The sequence below is a fragment of the Sminthopsis crassicaudata genome, chromosome 4 (genome assembly GCF_048593235.1).
Source record: "Sminthopsis crassicaudata isolate SCR6 chromosome 4, ASM4859323v1, whole genome shotgun sequence".
NCBI classification, from domain to species: domain Eukaryota; kingdom Metazoa; phylum Chordata; class Mammalia; order Dasyuromorphia; family Dasyuridae; genus Sminthopsis; species Sminthopsis crassicaudata.
The window spans coordinates 132,869,184-132,893,107 of NC_133620.1; the positions used below are offsets into that span (position 1 = coordinate 132,869,184).

At 35.1% G+C, this 23,924-nt stretch overlaps 1 protein-coding gene across 1 annotated transcript in view; it reads left to right on the forward strand.

The window, feature by feature from the left end:
• The window catches only part of TAGAP (T cell activation RhoGTPase activating protein), a 126,707-nt gene that overhangs the window by 84,210 nt on the left and 18,573 nt on the right, over nucleotides 1–23,924 (forward strand). The gene's annotated exons all lie outside the window — the stretch shown is intronic.

Here is a 23,924-nt window from a genome sequence, read left to right on the forward strand (position 1 = left end):
ATAATGACCTTAATTTTTATAATCACACAATTGACTTGAATTGATTTGAAAGATACAGAGAATTCAAAGATTTTCTCTAATATGATGTATCCCATGTTTGCACATGAACTATATGAATACCTGATAGATGTAATTACAAAGATAACTTTGTTTAATGATCCTTTGATAATGCTGAATGAGGTTTTTAAAAAGGGAAAATTAATCAACACCTGTATTTGTCAATGTTAAAAAGGTTGTCCAATGCAATTTACAAAACAAATAAATATTCCCTAGAAATGAAGAATTCCTCAGGATGTTATTTTTCCAGATATTCTTGTTTTGATTGCATTAAGTTCTAGAATGTTGTATCACCTTCAAAATGGATTCACTCGAAAAGATTTGGTCTAACTATCCACATGAAAACAAATATAGAACTAACTTGATGAAGAATAACTATTGTCCAGACTATGACATGCAATTGGATGAAAAACCCACAGAGATGATCAGTCATTTAGCATTTACTAAGTGAATGGTTTGTTCTAGTTACTATGTGAAAGATTGAAGATACAAAGAAAGGCAAAAGACAATTCATAAAAAATAAAAAAGGCAATTCATAATGTCAAGGACCTCTCAGTCTAATGAAAACAATTAAGTACAAACAATAAACTGGAGATAATCAAACTTTTTGTAATTATATGTTGTAATCCTCTGTATCTTTCAAATCAATTCAAGTTAATTTTGTGATTATAAAAATGATCATTGTATAACATAATTCATAAAAGCCTGCCTGTTCTCTTCTCATATTCATTGACTATGCCCTTCATATGCTTGTAAATTGTCAGAAATATATATATAAATGTTTTAGAGGTTGAAAATATTAGCAGTAAGGAATTGGGGAGGGTGTCAGGAAGACTTCTTGTAGAAGATGGGGAAACAATAAGCAAATCTAACTGGAATCAAGAGATAAAAGGAAGGAAATATTTTTATTAAGCACCTGCTATGTGCCAGGAACTTTGTTAAGTGATATTATGGTTTATTCTGGAGACGATAAGAAACCACAAAATTGAATGGGGAGCGGTATGTGGTATGGACAGAACTGAGTTTTAGGAAGATTTATTTGACAGCTGATTGGATAACGGATTGGTGGAGTGAGGAGAGAGTTGAAACAAGAGAAACAACCAGAAGGTTACTTAAAGGGTCAAAATGTAAGGTGATGAGGGCCTGCACTGGAGTGATTGCAGTGTCAGAGGAGAGGAGGAGGTTACAGATGAGAGGCTTTATGAAGGTTAAATTGACAGGAATTGGCAACAGACTGAATATGGGGAGTGAATGAGATTGAACAGTAAAAGAAGACATGTAGGTTGTGAGCTTGGCTGACTGGGAAAATGATGGTGGCCTTGGCAGTCAGAAGGAAATTAGGAACAAGGGAAAGTTGGGGGTGGGGTGGAAGTTCAGTTTTAGACATGTTGAGTTTAAGATGTCTATTGGATAGATAATTTGAGATATCCAATGAATAGTTAGAGATATGTCTAGACTAGATAAGTATATCTGATAATTATTAGCACAGATATAATCATTGAATACATGGGAGCTAGTGAAATCACCAAGAGAAATGATATAGGAGAAGAGAATAGAGCCCAGAACAGATGCCAGGGAGTCAAACCATTATTAGGACGCAAGACTGGATAAAGATCCAGCAAAGGAAACTGAGTAGGAATGATCAGACAGATAGAATGAGAATCAGAATAGAGTAATATTACTAACACTGAGAGAGAATAAAATAAAAGAGGGTAGAAAGACATTAGATTTGGCAATTAAGAGATAGTAACTTAAATTAATATTGCTAATACATGTCTTATGTGAAGAGGTATATATAATCACACATATAATATATGTATATATGTGTTGTATATTAATGTGTATACACATATATATGTATGTATATATGTATGTATTCAACTGGGCTCAGAATTTCATAGAATAAAATGAAAAGGCTAGATTATTTTGGAGAAATTGTTTGTGGCATTTTCAGTGAGCCCAAGCTTCTCTTTGAAAAAATATATTCTTTATGAATTTTTTTTTTATTTTTCAAAACAAATGTATGGATAATTGTGACAGTAACCCCTGGAAAATCTTGTTTTCTAATTCCCTTCCCCCCATTGCCCATTCCTTTCTCTCTTTTTTTTTTTTTTTTTTTTTTTTTTATGAGCATATATTTATTTATTTATTTATTTTTTTACTAAATATATATATATATTTTTTTTTAATTTTTAATTTTATTTTATAATTATAACATTTTTCGACAGTACATATGCATGGGTAATTTTTTACAACATTATCCCTTGCACTTACTTCTATTCAGATTTTTTCCCTTCCTCCCCCAACCCCCTCCCCCAGATGGCAAGCAGTCTTATATATGTTAAATATATTACAGTATATTCTAGATACAATATATGTGTGTAGAACCGAATTTTTTGTTGCACAGGAAGAATTGGATTCAGAAGGTAAAAATAACAGTTTACACTCATTTCCCAGTGTTCCTTTTCTGGATGTAGCTGGTTCTGTCCATCATTAATCAATTGGAATTGGATTAGTTCTTCTCTATGTTGAAGAAATCCACTTCCATCAGTATACATCCTCGTACAGTATCATTGTTGAAGTGTATAATGATCTTCTGGTTCTGCTCGTTTCACTCAGCATCAGTTGATGTAAGTCTCTCCAAGCCTCTCTGTATTTCTCCTGTTGGTCATTTCTTATAGAACAATAATATTCCATAACATTCATATACCATAGTTTACCCAACCATTCTCCAATTGATGGACATCCATTCATCTTCCAGCTTCTAGCCACTATGAAAAGGGCTGCCACAAACATTTTGGCACATACAGGACCCTTTCCCTTCTCTAGTAGTTCCTTGGGGTATAAGCCCAGTAGTAGTATGGCTGGGTCAAAGGGTATGCACATTTTGATAACTTTTTGGGCATAATTCCAGATTGCTCTCCAGAATGGTTGGATTCTTTCACAACTCCACCAACAATGCATCAGTGTCCCAGTTTTCCCACAGCCCCTCCAACATTCATCGTTATTTGTTCCTGTCATCTTAGCCAATCTGACAGGTGTGTAATGATACCTCAGAGTTGTCTTAATTTGCATTTCTCTGATCAATAGTGATTTGGAACACTCTTTCATATGAGTGGAAATAGTTTTAATTTCATCATCTGAAAATTGTCTGTTCATATCCTTTGACCATTTATCAATTGGAGAATGGCTTGATTTCTTATAAATTAAAGTCAATTCTCTGTATATTTTGGAGATGAGGCCTTTATCAGAACCTTGAACTGTAAAAATGTTTTCCCAATTTGTTACTTCCCTTCTAATCTTGTTTGCATTAGTTTTGTTTGTGCAGAAACTTTTTAATTTGGTGTATTCAAAATGTTCTATTTTGTGATCAATAATGGTCTCTAGTTCTCCCTTGGACACAAACTCCTTCCTCCTCCACAAGTCTGAGAGGTAAACCATCCCATGTTCCTCCAATTTATTTATGATTTCGTTCTTTATGCCTAAATCTTGGACCCATTTTGATCTAATCTTAGTATGTGGTGTTAAATGTGGGTCCATGCCTAGTTTCTGCCATACTAATTTCCAGTTTTCCCAGCAGTTTTTGTCAAATAATGAATTCTTATCCCAAAATTTGGGATCTTTGGGTTTGTCAAAGATTAGATTGCTATTTTTATTCACTATCTTGTCCTGTGAACCTAACCTATGCCACTGATCAACTAGTCTATTTCTTAGCCAATACCAAATGGTTTTGGTGACTGTTGCTTTATAATATAGCTTTAAATCAGGTACACTTAGACCACCTTCCTCTGACTTTTTTTTCATTAGTTCCCTTGCAATTCTCGACCTTTTATTCTTCCATATGAATTTTGTTGTTATTTTTTCTAGGTCATTAAAATAGTTTCTTGGGAGTCTGATTGGTATAGCACTAAATAAATAGATTAGTTTGGGGAGTATTGTCATCTTTATTATATTCGCTCGGCCTATCCAAGAACATTGAATGTCTTTCCAATTATTTAAATCTGACTTTATTTTTGTGGCAAGTATTTTGTAATTTTGCTCATATAATTCCTGACTCTCCTTTGGTAGATATATTCCCAAATATTTGATACTATCGACTGTTATTTTGAATGGAATTTCTCTTTGTATCTCTTGCTGTTGGATTGTGTTGGTAATGTATAAAAATCCTGAGGATTTATGTGGATTTATTTTATATCCTGCGACTTTGCTAAAATTCTGAATTATTTCTAATAGCTTTTTAGCAGAGTCTTTGGGGTTCTCTAAGTATACCATCATGTCATCTGCGAAAAGTGACAATTTGATTTCTTCATTTCCTACTCTAATTCCTTGGATCTCTTTCTCGGCTCTTATTGCCAAGGCTAGAGTTTCTAGTACTATATTGAATAGTAATGGTGATAGTGGGCAACCTTGTTTCACTCCTGATCTTACAGGGAAAGGTTTTAGTTTATCACCATTACATATGATGTTTACTGTAGGTTTTAAATATATGCTCCTTATTATTTTAAGGAATAGTCCATTTATTCCTATACTCTCAAGCGTTTTTAGTAGGAATGGATGTTGGATTTTATCAAATGCCTTTTCTGCATCTATTGAGATGATCATATGGTTTTTATTAATTTGATTATTAATATGGTCAATTATACTAATAGTTTTCCTAATATTAAACCAGCCCTGCATTCCTGGTATAAATCCCACTTGGTCATAGTGTATTATCCTGGGGATGATTTTCTGAAGTCTATTTGCTAATATCTTATTTAAGATTTTAGCATCAATATTCATTAAGGAAATTGGTCTATAGTTTTCTTTCTCAGTTTTCGATCTACCTGGTTTAGGTATCAGTACCATGTCTGTGTCATAGAAGGAATTTGGTAGGACTCCTTCAATCCCTATTTTTTCAAATAGTTTACATAGCATTGGAGTTAGTTGTTCTTTAAATGTTTGGTAGAATTCACCTGTAAATCCATCTGGTCCTGGGGACTTTTTCTTAGGAAGTTGGTTAATAGCTTGGTCTATTTCTTTTTCTGAGATGGGACTATTTAGACTACTTACTTCTTCCTCTGTTAATCTGGGCAAGCTATATTTTTGAAGGTATTCTTCCATTTCATTTAAGTTATCGAATTTATCGGCATAAAGTTGAGCAAAGTAGCTCCTAACTATTGTTCTAATTTCCTCTTCATTAGTGGTGAGTTCACCCTTTTCATTTTCAAGACTATCAATTTGCTTTTTCTCTTTCCTTTTTTTAATCAGGTTTACTAAGGGTTTGTCTATTTTGTTGGTTTTTTCATAAAACCAACTCTTAGTTTTATTAATTAATTCAATAGTTTTTTTACTTTCAATTTTATTAATCTCACCTTTTATTTTTTGAATTTCAAGTTTTGTGTTTGTCTGGGGGTTTTTAATTTGTTCCTTTTCTAGCAATTTTAGTTGTAAACCCAATTCGTTGGCCCTCTCTTTCTCTCTTTTATGCAGGTAGGCCTGTAGAGATATAAAACTTCCCCTAATTACTGCTTTGGCTGTATCCCACACATTTTGGTATGATGTCTCATTATTGTCATTTTCTTGGGTGAAGTTATTAATTATGTCTATGATTTGCTGTTTTACCCAATCATTCTTTAGTATAAGATTATTTAGTTTCCAATTATTTTTTGGTCTATTTTCCCCTGGCTTTTTATTAAATGTTATTTTGATTGCATTATGGTCTGAAAAGGATGCATTTACTATTTCTGCCTTACTGCATTTGATTTTGAGGTTTTTATGCCCTAGTATATGATCAATTTTTGTATAGGTTCCATGAACTGCTGAGAAGAAAGTATATTCCTTTCTGTCTCCATTTAGCTTTCGCCAAAGATCTATCATATCAGACTTTTCTAGTATTCTATTTACCTCTTTGACTTCTTTCTTATTTATTTTGTGGTTTGATTTATCTAATTCTGAGAGTGCAAGGTTGAGATCTCCCGCTATTATAGTTTTGCTATCTATTTCCTCTTGCAGCTCTCTTAATTTCTCTTTTAAGAATTTAGATGCTGCACCACTTGGTGCATACATGTTTAATATTGATACTGCTTCACTATTGATGCTTCCCTTTAGCAGGATATAATGCCCTTCCTTATCTCTTTTAATTAGATCAATTTTTGTTTTTGCTTGATCTGAGATGAGGATGGCTACTCCTGCTTTTTTGGTTTTGCCTGAAGCATAATAGATTCTGCTCCACCCTTTTACTTTTAGTTTGAATGTCTCATCCTGTTTCAGGTGTGTTTCCTGTAAACAACATATAGTAGGATTCTGACTTTTAATCCAGTCTGCTAACTGCTTCCTCTTTATGAGGCAGTTTGCCCCATTCACATTTATGGTTAGAAGGACTAATTCTATATTGCTTGCCATCCTATTAACCCCTGCTTATGCTTTTCCCCTTTCCTTCCCTTTTACCCTCCTATCCAGTATTAAACTGGTAAACACCACTTGCTTTTCACAGCCCTCCCTTTTGTGGATCCCTCCCCCACCTTAAAGATCCTCCCCTTATTTTACCCCTTTTCCTAGAAATTACTGTATTCCCTTCCCCTTAGCTTACTCCTTCCCTTTCACTTTTCAATGAAATGGAAGAAGTTTCACCATAAATCGAATATGTCTATTGATACACGCTATGTTCATCTCCCTCCTTTCTTTCTCTCAGATATAATAGGTTACCTTTGCCTCTTCATGAGATGTAGTACCACCACTTTATACTTTTTTATGATATAATCTCCTTTCCACCTCTAGTTTCTAAGACAAATTGTACATATGTTCTTTACATATTTTTTTGACAGAAATATAGTTCTCAAGATTTCTTTTTACCTTTTTTAGAAGTCTCTTGAGTTCTGTATTTGAAGATCAAACCTCTTATGTAGGTCTGGTTTTTTCATCAAAAATAGATGGAATTCATTTATTTCGTTAAATGTCCATCTTCTTCCCTGGAAAACGATGCTCATTCTTGCTGGGTAAGTTATTCTTGGCTGCATACCAAGTTCCTTAGCCTTTCGGAATATCATGTTCCAGGCCCTGCGTTCTTTTAATGTGGATGCTGCTAGATCCTGTGTTATCCTTATTGTGGATCCTCCATATCTGAATTGTTTTTTTCTAGCAGCTTCCAATATCTTTTCCTTTGTCTGATGGTTCTTGAACTTGGCCACTATATTTCTTGGCGTTTTGATTTTAGGGTCCCTTTCAGTAGGTGATCGATGAATTTTCTCAATGTCTATTTTACCCTCTGTTTCCAAAACGTCTGGGCAGTTCTCTTTGATAATTTCCTCGAAAATGGTGTCCAAGCTCTTTTTTTCCTCCCATTTTTCAGGGAGTCCGATTATTCTCAAATTGTCTCTCCTGGATCTGTTTTCCAGGTCTGTTGTCTTTCTGGTAAGGTACTTGACAGTCTTTTCAATTGTTTCATTTCTCTGGTTTTGCTTGACTCCCTCTTGGTTTCTCCTTGAGTCATTCATTTCTACTTGTTCCAGTCTAATTTTCAATGATGTATTTTCTTCACTCACTTTTTTTATATCTCTTTGTAATTGTCCAATTGAGTTTTTATCTTCTATGGAATTTTTTTCCATTTTATCCATTTTATTTTTTAGAGAGCTGATTTCTTTTTCCAGCTCTCTAATCCTGTTTTCCTTGGAGTTGTTTACCTTTTCCAGCTCACTAATCCTGTTTTCCTTGGAGTTGTTTACCTTTTCCAGCTCACTAATCTTGTTTCTCAATGATTTGATTTCTTTATCCATTCTGTCTTTGAATGCATGGCATGACTTCTCCAGGCTCTCTTGCCAAGCTTCCCTTTCCTTTTCCCATTTCTCTTCCAGCTCTCTTGTGAGAGCCTTTTTGATTTCCTCTATGAGGTTCTTTTGTATTGAGGAGCAGCTTGTATCCCTCCCAGGGGATACATCTGGGGACATTCTGTTCCTAGTCTCCTCAGCATTTGAAGTCTGCTCCCTCTCCACACAGAAGCTGTCAATGGTTAGAGCCCTTTTGAATTTTTTGTTCATTTTGTCAGAGTAGGAATCAAAGAAAACAAACTGACAAGAGAAACAATTGGTCTGTTTTGCGGGGGATAGGGCTGGATGTTATTAATGGGCTTCCTCTACAGACTGGGGGCAGGGCAGCAGAGAGCCACTAACAGAACAGCAATGACTGTACTGAGTCTGCGCTCTGAGGCTCTGAGAACGCACCGAGTCAGTCCAGGTGGGGGTTGGGGGTGGCCGGGCTCTGAGAGACGCTGGCTTTCTGGGGTTTTAATCTTCACCTCCGGTGTTTACACCCTCTCCGCTGCTCCTGGCTTGCTGCCAAGACGGAGCATCCACACTGGGGCAAAAGCCCTTTCGCAGAAACAGCAGAGATCACACCCCTCCCCCTCCGGTCTGAGCTGTGTGAGCTGCCTGTCTTGCTCTGGCTGTCTGCCCTCAGTCTGCGCCCAGTCTGATTGACCTTCCCCCGAACAAACAAAGACCTTTTCTGGCGACTTTCAAGGATGTCTTCTCTTGGTGATAATTTGTGGATTTCTTTCTGGGTCAAGCATTAAGTCAGAGGCTTGTCATGAAGTAAGTTCTGAGAGAAAACGAGGAGCTCAAGCAGCTGTCTGCCTCCACGCCGCCATCTTGGCCGGAAGTCCCCCATTCCTTTCTCTAGATGGCAAGTAGTCCAATAATATCTATTTTCTTAACAAAGATATCCCTCCAATGATTCTAAAAATCTTGAATATCACAATCTCCAAGTAATCAAAATTGGGGGTTGCTCAAAAGGCAATGGAAAGAGCCACAGTGGGAATAAATGGGTTGTCTGAAGCTTTTCTCTAATGGAAAATTAAAACAAAAATAGTATAAAAGATATAGTCAGAAAGATTTATGTCTGGAAAAAGAGATGGGGCAATCATAAAATAAGAACAAAGATAAAGAATGAACAATTTATAAGTTGCATTAGCAACTATGTAATGGTAAACAACCTAGAAGAATATCCCAGACCCCAGAATGTTGAGTAAACTGTGGAGCATTTATAAAAGGACCAGGGTTACAAAAAATGAGAAGTCACTGTTGGGTTGAAATTTGCATCACTGAAGGAAATGTTATTATTGATGAAATCATAAATCAATTGACATATCCTGCAGCTTCCATCCTATTCTCTAGAAAGAATTTCCTTGAACCCCTTCAAAGAAATCCTGAAAAACTCTTACCAAGATTATGACACAATGTACTCCTTTGCCCAAGGGTAGGAAAGAAGACTCCTGAACCTTATTCATACCAGAGGAACAAATCCCAGGAAATCAAGTTTGGGAATCCACTGGTCTTAGTTCAGCCTTTTGCATCCAAGAATAATAAGTTTAACACCTCTTTCATATGATAACCCAACAAATTTGAAGACCATAATTATGTCTCTTAATTATACTCTCCTTTTTACCAATCTGGGGCTAATATCTTTAGAAATGTGGTGGTCCCCCCACATTTAGCAGTTCTTTTTAGGAATTTCCATATTCATGTGTAGCAGTGCTATTCCCAAACTTGATTTCCTTCTTCTCCTTAGGTTAAGTTCTGAGAGGTTTTCTATGTGTGCATAGGAAATCAGAATATATGATAATAAATGCTTGTTCTGTTAGCTTCAGAATAGAATTTCTGAATTTTTATATAAGGAACATGTTATTTTGCTAATTTGCTAATGGCTAAAAATTTTTATTTTAATCTCAGACTATATAAATTTAAAAAAAAAGAATCACCTAAGAGCTTAAACACTACAATAAAAATATATTTCAATATTAATATTGAAAAGAGCAGAGGCAAAGGCTAACAACCTGAGAAACTTTTCTAAAGAATATAAACTTATGATCAATGCAATTACCATATGCTTTAATTATGTTTTGCCTATCCAGGCCAATATCTATTTGAAAAGCATATAGTGAGGGAATATGTTTCACTCTGACCTATTTTATCAACATCTCTAGACTTCAGAATGCAATGTTAACATTGTCACCCTCTTTGTTTTAAGTTAAATGTTTGTATATCAAGTTTTTCATACGTTCTTTTGAAACTAACTTCTCTCATCCCATAGAGAGCAGAAGAGTAAGCTCTCCCTGCCATGATGGCTCTAGGCTTGCCCAGGGAAGGGGATGAGAATTCTGTTCCAATACACTGCCTAACTTTATGAGACGGGTGTTTTTTGAGTATTTTTAGAAGTCTGGCTTACTTTTACTTTTTAGACTAATATATAAAAAGATACACCAAGTTGCATAGATACATTTTCTGCAACAGAGTCTGATGGGTTGGTTTCCACATGAGACTTATCTATGTACTGAATACCCACATCAACTCTCTTCAAGAAGGGGCAGAAATTAAACATGAGGATCTGCCAATCTTTTTACCTTGGATTTTTTTTTATTCTAAATGCCCCTGATTCAAGAAAATAGGAAGTAGGAAGCTTTGCTTTAAGGAAGCAAAACTCAGGTCTACATATCAAAATTAAGAAAAATTGTAAAATGAGAAGGAAGAAGAGAAAACCACCAAAAATGTAATTTCCTCACAGACAATTATTTCTGAATAGGAACTTGAGCAATCTTTTAAAATAGCCAGGGGGTTTTGCCTCAACTAACCTAGAAAAAATGGAGGGAAAATTAATATTTCTCAAGTGAATTTTCAGTCTTATTAAATATCAAAAAGATGTTAGGAGTACTACGGGGATGGGTATTAAAACCATATACAATTACATGTTGCCTCTACTTCATTTAGAACTTAGGCAATTAATATCAAATCAAATATTTCCTCCACAAAGGGGTTTTTCTCCTTATGCTGCCTCTTGGAAATCATAATTAGTTGCATTTTTGGGTTTTTTTTTCAAATCTTGACTCTTCCACATGAAGCTTTTCCTCAACCCCAGCTGCAGCTATCCTCCCTCCCCTTAATTTTTTATATCCCTATACAGATATACTTTGATTCCCCTGTTAGAATATAAAATCCTTGAGGGCAGAGACTTTTGTATCCTCATAGATTAACAGTGTCTGCCTAAAGAATGGGTTTAAGAAATGCTTATTTGAGACCAACAGGATGATTTCAGAGAGTCCTGGAGAGACTTACCTGAATTGGTGCTAAGTGAAATGAGCAGAAGAAGGAGATCATTGTACACAGCAACAAGAAGACTATAGATGATCAGTTCTGATGGACGTGGCTCTCTTCAACAATGAGAGGATTCAAACCAGTTCCAATTGTTCAGTAATGAAGAGAGTCATCTACACCCAGAGAGAGGACTGAAAGAATTGAGTACGGATTACAGTATAGCATTCTCACTCTTTCTGTTGTTTGCTTGCATTTTTGTTTTCCTTCTCAGGTTTTTTCTTTATTTCTAGATCCAATTTTTCTTGTGCAGCAAGATAACTGCATAAATATATATATATATTGCATTTAACATAAATTTTAACATATTTAACATGTATTGGACTACTTGCTGTCTAGAGGAGGGAGTGAGGGGAAGGAGGAGAAAATCTGGAACAAGAAGGTTTTGCAAGGGTCATTGTTGAAAAATTACCCATGCATAAATGTTTTGTAAATAAAAATTATAATAAAAAACAAAAACAAAAAAGAAATGTTATTGATTGACTAATTGATTGCAACTTAACAATGGAGAAGTTGAATAATTGAAATTCATTCACATTGTCACATTCCATATTCAATAAGAGACAGGAATATAACATAGGAAGAGCACTGGTCTTAGAATGAGGAAAACCCAAGCTAAGTAAATGTTTTGAGACTCAGCTTTGTTTTCTGTAAAGCAGAAATAATAATATTTATAAGAGAAAAGGACTTTGTAAACCTAAAAGTATTTTTTTAATTTTTTTTTATATAATCGTATTTTTTCCAGTTACATGTAGAGGTACTTTTTAACATTCTTTTTTTTAAAGCTTTTTATTTTCAAAATATATGCATAGATAGTTTTCAACATTCACCTTTGCAAAATTTTGTATTTCAAATGTTTTTCTCCCTCCCTTCTTCCCTAGACAGTAAATAATCCTTTATTGGATAAGCTCTGAGGGGTTTTCTATGTGTGCATAGGAAATCAGTATGTATGATAATAAGTTTATATTCTGTTAGTTTCAGAATAGAATTTCCAAATTTTTGTATAAGGAATGTGTTATTTTGAAAATTTATTTAATGACTAAAAACTTTATTTTAATGTTACACTGTATAAATTTCAAAAAAAAGAATCATCCAAGAGCTTAAATACTACAATATAAAATATATTTCAATATGAATTGTTGGAGTCCAGTTCCTGTGGTGAATTAAGGGTATGAATTTTACCAGGGCCAGGTAGAGAGAGTCTCCAATATGAACTCTTCAAAGTTTATTGATCAGAAAGATAAATATATATGCTTCAAATGCTCACAGACTTGATACAAAGTATACACCTATAGTTTTCTCGACAAACAAGATTTACTGAGATGTAAATGATTAAGTCCCAGATCTTGATTAAGAAGCAAATAGATGAAATACACATCAGAGTAAAGTTTGTCATACCATTGTCTCAAATATCTTTCTCCCAAATGCTTTTAGCCTCTATTGTGGGCTCTTTTTCCTATCCTAAATTCAAAGATTTGCCTTTAATCCAAAAAGTAGTGTTCAAATTTTGCTTCAGTCTTTAGTATCAGGGGTTCTCAAACTACAGGCCGCAGGCCAGATGCGGCCACTGAGGACGTTTGTGTGGCCTGCAGGGTTATGGCAAATGGGCTGAGGGGTGGAGACAGAGTGTGAGGTTGTGTTTTTACTATAGTTCGGCCCTCCCACAGTCTGAGTGACAGTGAACTAGCCCCTATTTAAAAAGTTTTAGGACCACTGCAGTCTAGATTATTAATTTATTATACTGACTAGCAGTCTCTGCTATTTCAATGAGAAAACGAGTTTTGGTAAGCCAAATTACTGTAAGATTCACGACCTGGAATGGAATCTTACCTCCTGGCCCTCTACAATGAATATTGAAAAGAGCAGAAGCTGACAACCTGAGAAACCTTTTTTAAAAATATGTACTTAATAATCAATGTGAGGAAGGAACCCCAAAACTCTGAAAAATCCTTAAAGGTGAAAAGCTCTTATAAATTTGAATCAATTCTCTATATATTTTAGAAATGGGGCCTTTATTAGAATCCTTGGATGTAAAAATTTTTCCCCAGTCTTCTGCTTCCCTTCTAATCTTGGCTGCATTGGTTTTGTTTATACAAAAACTTTTAAATTTAATATAATAAAAATTATCCATTTTGCATTTCATAAGGTTCTCTAGTTCTCCTTTGGCCATAAATTCCTTTCTTTTCCACAGCTCTGAGAGGTAAACTATCCCTTGTTCTCCTAATTTGCTTATAGCATCACTCTTTATATCTAAATCATGAACTCATTTAGACTTTATCTGGATATAGGGTGTTAAATGTTGGTCAATGTCTAGTTTCTGTCATACTACTTTCCAATTTTCCCAACAATTTTTGTCAAGTATTGAGTTCTTATCCCAGAAATTGGAATCTTTTGGGATTATCAAATACTAGATTACTATATTCATTGACTATTGTATTTTGTGAACCTTACCTATTCTACTGACTAACTATTCTTAGCCAGTACCAAATGATTTTGATGACCACTACTTTATAATATAGTTTTCGGTGTGGTACAGCTAGACTACCTTCATTCAATTTCCTAATCTATAAAATGGGACTAAATAACCTAACTCCAAATCTACTATCTCATGACAAGGAAAACAATTCTTTTTTTAAACTTTTTCCCATTCTTGCTATTTTTATCCACATATAATGGATGTGTAATAAATGTCAGGTGGCTATTAGGAATATTACTCCATCATCTCAGTGAAAAACAATACTTTAAAATAGCCCCATCAGCCTTTTACCAATGAGATTGTCACAGCTTCCACTAGTAGCCAGTGATGCACATGTTACAACCTACACACAGCATCTATGGAATGATCAGGATAGTGGGTGGCAGTTATTTTTATGACAGATACAGAAACTCCGCCCAAAGGTCTTGTTGTACAGAAGGAGATAGAAAGCTGTTCATTCACACTGTCACATTCCATGTTCCAGGTTGATGAGATCTTATACAAAGAGCAGAGTGGAAGGATTGGAGGAATTCAGGAGGAAAACCTAGGCATTCTATTGACAAGTCAGAAAGCAATTGTTTTCCTATCCAATGTTTTCCTATTTAATGATAGATACACCAAAATGCCTTTTTATTTAACCTTCTTGATTGTTAAATTGACATGGCACAAATGGCTGATTCAAACCATTCCTATTCCACCATATTCTAGCATGCCAGCCTGCACTTCCTACCTAAACTCCTACCCTGGAAACCTGGATTTCTTATTGGTGAGGACTCTCTATATCTCACCCTGCAAGACCCATCATGATTCTGTTTCCCAGTCATCTTTATGTCATGTTGCTAAGGAGTATCCTCTCCACTTCAATGTCTCAACCCCCAATGCTTTCTACCTCTTTCTCTAAGTTTCACAGAGCTCCCACTCCTACCTCAAAGGTCCTTGGAAAAATTTCAGGGGCTCCATTAACTTGTATAGGGAAAAAACCCAAATTTTTCATTTTTACTAATATTGAACTGAAATTTGGCATTTCCCATCAAGTATTTTAAATATTATTCTTGAGACTGTGTCCATAGGTTTCAGCAGACTTCCAAAGGAGTCTATGGCCCAAAAATGGTTAATCCACAAATCATATCAATAATACCATTCCTAGAAAGAACAGGGCAAATAGTTGCCCTATAGATCCATTCACTATACCTATGACTTCGCAAACCAAAACAATACTCCCTAACTACTATCCTTCTATTCTGCTTTCCCTGTTAGAATGTAAACTCCTTGAGGGCATGGATGGTCTTGTTTTTTTATACATGCTCTTGGGACAATGATGTAAGCACTTAACAACTGCCTTTTCACTCACGTTTTCATGACTTATAGATAAGAATGTAGTATTTACCTGATGTGACATTCAAAGAGTGTGAGGAAAAGCAAATTTTATTGATAGGTGTGGGGTTGATAGCTCTGCAAAAATAAAGCAGACTTCAGGTACTTGGTTACTAGTACAAAATATAGTCCATTCAATTTTCTTAACCTCACACCAAGGGAAATGAGTCATAGATATCAAGGGGAATACCACATCTCTTTGAAGAAAAAAAGAGAGAATGTTCTGATAGTGTCCTGACTGTCTACTTAGACCACTGACTAAGCTGGCCACAGGAAATAATCTTCATCTCCATTTTGATTTGTCCACTGACAAAAGTGTTTGGGGTTAAATCTTAATGTCAAATGTAATGGAACATTGGAGCAATCCCTGCCACTCTATAGAGACAATGAAAATGGAACTCCCCAGCAAAAATGAGACATCTGGCAGTAATGGAAGTGAGGCTAGCGTTAAAGAAACTATCTTTGTTATTATCACTAGGACCTTTTCCCACAGTAGACATTTAGTATCATAGATTAAATCCAGAGATGCGGTCAGAAGCCAATAGTGCAGCCCCCTAATTTTTTTACTTGATGAAATTGAAGTCCAGGGAGATTCATTGATATACTGGAGGTCACACAGATAGGAAGTCCTCTTCCCCCTGACTAATGATGCTCTTTCCACTTTCTAATAATCCATTCCATTAAAATGATTTATCAATTTCTAATTAATAAATCATGTTGAAGTGAACTGAATCACTGAAACCTCCTCAGTGTGCTGGGAATTATGGGAACACAAAGCTAAATTAGACATCATTCCTTTGTTCCAAGGACTTATGATCTAGTTGAAGACCTATATGTAATATCTAATATATATTTGAAATACCAGGGCCAAAGCTACAATGCCAGGCACGTGATTTAGGTTTCATGCAGCAAAACTATAGCAGAGGCTTTGTGCTAAAAGATGTTAAGAAATGCTGTGAAGACCTGAATATGAGCAAGATGTGATGTCACATAATGATATAATTGTTAATAAGAAAAGTTAGTTGTTATATATAATTCAGCATGAAATGATAACTAAGCAACTGGATTTAGGATCAGACAGACCTAAGTTGAAATCTTGCCTTCAAGACTTATTGACTGTGTGACTATGAGCCTCAGTTTTCCTTATCTATAAAATGGGAAAATTAATGCTTTCAATACCTCTCTCAAAAAGATCAAATAAAATGTATGAGTAGCATTTTAGAAACTTTAAAACACTAGAGTAACATCAGTTATCATTATTATTGTTATGGATTTTCTGTTTATGGCATAAAGGATATACAAATTAAGAAAATGGTATGACTTATTACAGAGACCCTAAATAACAAGAAACACAGATCAGGAGCAGTCATTCATGAATAAAGTAGCCCTTTTTTCTGGTTTTTCATTAGTTTACTTTTCTCTCAGCTTAGGAGAAAGAGTCTGGTTAGCTAAAAGTGCATTCATTTTTGCTATAATGTTTATTTTGAACATGCACATTTGTTCCAATTTGATATTTTTAGGAAACAATTTGAGCATAACATGAAATTTGTGTTTGCTTATGAATGGTTGCACCCTCAAATAATCATATGGATACAGAAAATCTTTACATTTTACAAGGCAAATAGTATGAAATAAGCCCTCAAATTAATTAAGAGGACAGGGAAAGGGCAGAGACCCCAGAACAATACAAGGCTGAACTTACTATGACTTTGGAGAAGTAGAAACTATGCAAGGTGAAACAGACAGGAAGGAGCTTGTCTCCATACCATGGCAGCAGGGGATGGAGGAGGAAGTATCACCATCTGATAACTTTGTATCATAGCTAATTATTCTTGATTGTTAAATGTTAAGATCAGTAGTTTCTTGCTTCTGAAAGACCACAAGTATTATCAGCACCCTCTAAATTTTTGATGCCTTGAAAGAAAAACTAAACCCCATTTATTCTGTCCTAATTCTAGATCCATTGGCTCCGTTTTCTCCTTCCCCTGCCTCCTAAATCTGAGTGTACTTCAATCTCAGCTCTAAAATTTTATTCTGCTTTTCTCCTCCTCCATTAATGAGCTCATCTAGCATAATATTTCATCTATGGCTTCTGCCCTTCTACATCTATATCTCTGGCACTCACTGTTTTCCTGAGCTATAAGTCCACTTCTAACTGAAATCTGGGCATTTGCACTTGGGATGCTCCACCTTCACTTTAGATTCAATCCATCAAAAACAGAACTCATCATCTTTTATTCAAAACCAGTTCTCCCTACCTCTGGAATAATCAATTTCCGTCATTCAGAAAAATAGTAAGAAAATAAAGTTATAGCAGCTAGATGGCATGGTGAATAGAATATTGGAATCAATCAGGAAAACCTGAGTTCATATTTACCTGAAACACTTACTAGCTGAGTGACTTTGGGCAAATCACTTAAACTTTCTCTGTGCCTCAATTTCCTAATCTATAAAATGGAGACAATGATAGTACTTAACCCCCCACTTCCCCAGTGAATCATTGAATGAGATAAACATGCAAAAACTTTATAAACCTTAAATTGCCTATTATTATTATGATATTACCAAATCACTGAAGTATTACTTCAAATTAGAGTCTAATGAATAAAATTGAAGTAGCCTACTTCATGTTTGAAGCCTTCCACCATCTTTTCTGCTAACTTCACACTATATTCAACCAAACTAGATCATCACCTTCACCCTACTGCATTCCTGCCTTTGTGCTTTGACTTATATTATTTCCAATGCTTGAATGTTCTTTTCCTTACTGTTATTGCTTAAAATATCTTTCCTATCCTTCAGAGCCCAGTTCAAATATTATCTAACCTGTTTCATGGAGGATCTTTATCTGTTCTCCCAAGTCAAAAAGTATTTCCCCCCAAATAGCAAGCAATACTCTGATACCCTTAATATGTTCTAATTAATATTAGAGTTATTTATGAGTAAATTGTACCTTTACTTAACTGTAAACTTCTTGAGGACAGTGATTATATGTTATTTTCTACCCAAATACCTTTGGCCTTACATGTCTCTAAAAGACATTTTTCATCCATTTAGTTTTTCCTGTATGGATTATTAGGTCAATCTCTTGAATGATTATAGATATCAATGAGGAGGACTTGAAATGTTCTGAGACCTAATGCAGTCAAGCAAATTTTCTATGTTAGAGTTCCTGAAACTGGACAAAGTTGGGCATAGCTTTGAGGATGAAAAAGAAAGAGTAGACTACATTTGTGAAATTTGTTCAGTGTTTTTATCAGCCAAGAATTTCCCCAATACAAAAGCCCATTTTTAAAAATAATAGCTTTTTTATTTATAGTTTTCAACATCCACCTTACAAAATCTTGTGTTCCAAATTTTTCTCCCTCCCCACCACTCACCTTCCCTAGGCATCAAGTTAAACATGTGCAATTCTTCTAATCATATTTCCACATTTATCTCTCTGTGCAAGAAAAATCAGGTCAAAAGGGAAAAAATATGAAGAAAAACAAGCAAACAAACAACAACAATAAAAAAGGTATCCATAGTGCTTTCAATATCTCTCTCACAAAGGTCATATAAGATGTACGTGCAACATTTTGAAAACTTTAAAACACTAGATTAACACCGGTTATCATTATTATTGTTATGGATTTTCTGTGTATGGCATGAAGAACATAACACAGTTTTTCCACAGTCCTCTCTCTGAATGTGGATAGCTCTTTCCTCACAAGTCTATTGGAACTGCCTTGAATCATCTCATTGTTGAAAAGAGCTAAGTCCATCACAGTTGATCATCATATAATCTTATTGCTGTGTACAATGTTGCTTGGTTCTATTTAATTCACTTAGCATTGGTTCATGTAAGTCTTTCCAAGTTACAAAAATCCATTTAAAAATATTATATGGATGCAAATTTTACAGCAACACTACCTCCAAAGAATCAAAATTTTAGGTGATCCTCTCCCCCAAAATGGGGGAAAATGGTAGGTTCAAAGGCTGCAGCATATTTGCAATGATAACTAACATTCAAAAAGTTATTCAAAAGAGATTATTAAGAAACTGTATATCTGCTAGGAGATATGTCATCTATAGAGCAAAAATCAGAGGAAAACAAATGGACCCACAAACTGTGAAGGTCTCTGTTGAGCAGATCCTCATTGAGGGAAACATGGACACAGGTCATACAAGGTAAGAAGGCATGGATCGGCTCTGATTCTCCATGGAGAAAGGGCATACCCACATGGAGGCAATCACGGATTCTTTGAAATAGTATTGTAACCTTCAGCCCCCAGCACACAGAGTAGTCGTCTATGTGAAGCAGGTGTTTAAGCAAAGTTTGTGAAATTGGTTTGGAGTTTGGGGAGGTAATTTGAAAAGCGTTTGTTTTTCAACACAGATCTTGCTTGCATTTGCCTTTACAGTAGAAGTTGCTTTTGGAGACCAGAGAAGAGATTCCTCAACAGATGCCAAATAAGGCACAGTATCTGGGAAGAAGACCACACACATTCAAACTAACAAGTGCCTTTTTTTTCTTTTTCTTTAAACAGGGAGGCACAAGTCCTTGATAATTTTTTTCATATGACAAATCAGATGACTACAAAGTTAAAAAGTCAAAGCAAGCAAAGTAAAAACATTCTGGAAAGACAGTCCTAGAAAAATTGTACTAACCAAACATTTTTCCATGGCTTTCGTTGTTTTGGGTTTTCTGCTCATATTTTACTCATGCTAAAGATGTAATTCACATAACCTTAAGATAACCATAATTTGCATTTTTCCCACTGAAAAACAACTTATTTGACAATATTGTGGTTAGCTATTGGGTAGACACTATGGTCAATTTTCCCTCTGCTAACACACACACACACACACACACACACACACACATAAGCACAAAGGATTAGATCATAGATTTAGAGGTGGAAGGACCTAGAGATCATCTAATCCAATGTTTTCATTTTATAGATAATGAAACTGAGGCTCAGAGACATTGTGTTTTGCCCAGGGTCATACTACTAGAAAGAATGAAAAGTAGAATTTGAATCCAGGACTTCCACATTCCACATCAAAAAGATCAGGAATGAGGATGTTTGAAATTGTATTTGCAACACCAGCTTAGGGCAGCCTGCAGGAACCAACTAGTGGCAATACTTTAGCCCAGCAGCTCACAGATGATAATCAGCTAATCTTAGGATGTTTCACTTATAATTATTCATCTTTGTGTGGTGAAGGCACTTTAAGGAAGAACATTTTGTCCTCTTCCTCTTTCCTCTTTTTTTCAGGCAGCTGGTTTAAATATACTTGGTTCATCAAAGATTACTTTATTCAGAGAGTATTTTACTACACCACAAACATATATTAATCAAGTCTCATAAAGTTTTGAAGTCAATTTAAAATTATTACAAAGAGGTAGTCATATCTTGGGGCAGTAGATCTTCCTGTAAAGGGAGACCTCTTCGTGTTATATGGTAGATGGGGTTCTGGCCTTGAAATCAGAGAAAATGAGTCTGTTACTTCATTATTTGTATGATCTTGGAAAAGTCACAGTTTCTTCTAGCACTATCAATCCTTGTATACCACACAGAGCTTTAAGATACCTGAGCTGTCTTCTAAACTGAAAATCTTCATGACTATCTATGTATGTTGGACATAGGTATAGGATTTGTTGTGAGAGCTTGAATTCTCCCTTCTTCATCTTTGTGAGGCAATTGGGATTATGTGACTTGCCCAAGATTATACAGCTAGTAAGTGTTAAGTGTCTGAGGCTGGATTTGAACTCAGGTCCTCCTGACTCAGGGCCCATGCTCTATCTACTGTGCCAGCCATCTAGCTGCCCCAAGAGCTTGAATTTTCTAAATTCATGTTGTTTGGTAGAGGCCTCTGATCCTTGAATTAAAAGATCTTTAAATTTGAATTCACAGTCTGACAACTGTTTGCTGTGACTTTGGACACACAATTCAGCCCTTCTTAGGTACTCAGGGAGTAGGTTCCCAGCTCCCAGTGGTTCCCAAATGATGTCAAATACTTCATCTTAGGCACTGAACCTCAGAATTCCAGAAGCAAGAAATCTGCTGGCCTAAACCTCAGGCAATTCTCTAAAAATTTCATTTGAGTCAGGTTTGCAGACATCAGGCTTAAATTGTTAGGTTGTTAGGATGATCCAAGAAGAAGCCACCAATGTGTACAAAAGAAAAAGGGGACTCTTGCTCGATGGTAGTGGTGGAACCATGGTTGTTATATCCTAAGCTTTGTGAAACAAATCTGAAATGAAGGAAACGGAACCAGCATTCATTGTGAGACACCATTTATAGATGGTCAGATGGGCTAGTTCTACTTCTGCTTTGTTTCACTGCACTCATGATCAGATTTAGTCAATTAGAGCTAGTGTTCTATACACATTGTTTTGAAGGAGTAATTGTTTCTCCGTGTGTGTGTGTGTGTGTGTGTGTGTGTCTGTGTGTGTGTGTGTCTGCAATGTATGCAGGTAAGCCATATATATGCACAATCAGGATATAGGAGGAGGAAGAGGTTGAATCCATGGTACCAAATTCTAAATTGAGTAGCCCTTCCAGTGTGAGATCTGGTGTATGTAAAATTGAAGAAGCCAGCCTAGGCGGAGAAATATTTGAGAAAAGTTCAAGGAAGGAGTATGAAGGGCTTATGAATATGGCTTCTCAATGGCACATCCCAGATCTTTATTTTAATTAGCTAGAAACCTTGTTCTTCTGAAATATTTGGAACATATTGATTAGAAGATTGTGTTTAGTCTTTATTCTGTTCAATTTGCTTTCATTATCATAGTTTTGATTTAAGTCTTCCAGCTAGCCATTCCTTTATCAATTAACAAATATGATTATACAGGCATTTGAGAATTTTTCACTAAGTATCAGGGTATAATGGACACTTCTAAAGTGGGGAAAAAGTAATAACAGGAAAGACCCTAAAAAACATAGGCATAGAAGGGCCAGTATTAACATGATTAAAGAACAAATAGAAACCTAGTGTTGTTTTCAGGTAAAATCAAAAGCTAGAATTGTTTTCAATAAAATAACACTAGAAGTTTTCCCAGCAAATGAAAGGATAAAGCAGAAAAGTTCCCTTTCCCCATTATTATTTGACCATTATAAAATTGAAAGGAAAAGCAATAAGTAAAAGAAATAAAGGCATAAATATCAGTAAAGAAGCAAGAAAATAAGCAAAACTAACCCTATTAGTAAATAATTTGATGATTTCTTAGAAAACGCTAAAAGAATTGATTGACTGAAATTGAAAGGATTAATAGCTCTAATAAGTCATCGGAATATAAAGTAAATCCACAGAAGTCTTCAGCATTTCTGTATAACAATAATAAAAACTGGGAATGATAGAAAGATAAATTATATCCAGAAAAATAGTAACTACTGTCTATCTTTCCCTGTGAATTATTTTCTAATATTTTGATAATTATTTTAATACAATTTAATAATTTTATAGTCCTATATATTTTATCTTAGGTATTTAGGAGCATGATTCTGAGAAGGGACCAATAGGCTTCTCCAGACTGCCAAAGGGGTCTTCGACACAGAAAAGAATTCCTGAGTTATATGTTGTTCCTCTGAGTCCTTTATCCAAGTGTCCAAAATACTAATAAAATTCCTCCTTTCTCAATATCTTAATAATAACATCTAACATAAAGGTATCCCTTTAAATTTTAATCAAAACATTCCCATACCTATTAATTTCAGTTTTAATTTTTTTCTCACAAGAAGATTAATAAGTATATTGGATATTATTAATCCTCACCATGAATGACAGATGAGAAAATTAAGGCACAAAACATTGAATAACTAAACTAAGATGACAGAGCTAAATAATGGCAGAACTACCATTGTCTACTTTTGGACAAATGCCATAGTTTCCAATATAGGAAACACCTAAAGCAGTAGAAAGGGGACCACAGATGAACTCATGCTTTAAAGACTGTCAGTAATTGATTAATATAAAGAGAGAAATAAGTGGTAGGAAATTGTTATTATTAATTATTGATTTAACAACATAATAGCATTTGATAGAAATCTTGCATTTGTTTAGCTATTTTCAGTCAGTCATGACTGACTCTTTATGACTCCTTTTGGGGTTTTCTTGGCAAAAAATATTGGAGTGACTTAGCATTTCCTTCTTCCGCTCATTTTACAGCTGAAGAAACTGAGTCACTGAGGGTTAAATGAATTGCTCAGGATCACTCAGTGTAGCACCTAGCTGCCCCAAGAAATCCTGTCTGGGGATTCCCTTTACAACATTTTTAATGATAATTTTCCTTCTACATAAAGAACTAAATTGCTGGGAGTTCACTTTCTTCCTTGGGCTTAACTAAGGAAAGAGCTCTTAGCCTGGAAGATCTGATTTGAAATCTAACCTCAACAGCTGAATGACACCCCAAGCAAGTCACTTAACCCTATTTACCTCAGTTTCCTTAACTATAAAATGGGTATAACAATAGTACCTACTTTGAAGGGCTGTGAGAATTGGATGAGATAATATTTGTAACAAGTGCTTAGCATTGTGCCATATGAACTATATTAATGTTTACTCCCTTTCATTCACCTTTGAAGCAGCTTTGGTTGATAAGTTTTTTTCTTCCACTGAATCAAAATCTGCCTCTCTGAAATGTTATAAGAATCATAGAGCTAGAAATGAGAAGGAGCTCATCTAGTTCAACCCCTTCATTTTACAGATGAGTAAACTGAGTGGAATGTATGTTTGTTCTTACTTATCTTTAAAGTAAATATTCCTTTGTAAAAGCTATGATACTAGTCATTAGCCTTTAATGTGAGGGTGAATTGATGCCCTAAAGAAGAACTATACCCACATCCTTTCAAATAACCTGAAACTATGAGGAGAAATATACCAGACCTGACCAACTAATCTGAAACTATGAGGAG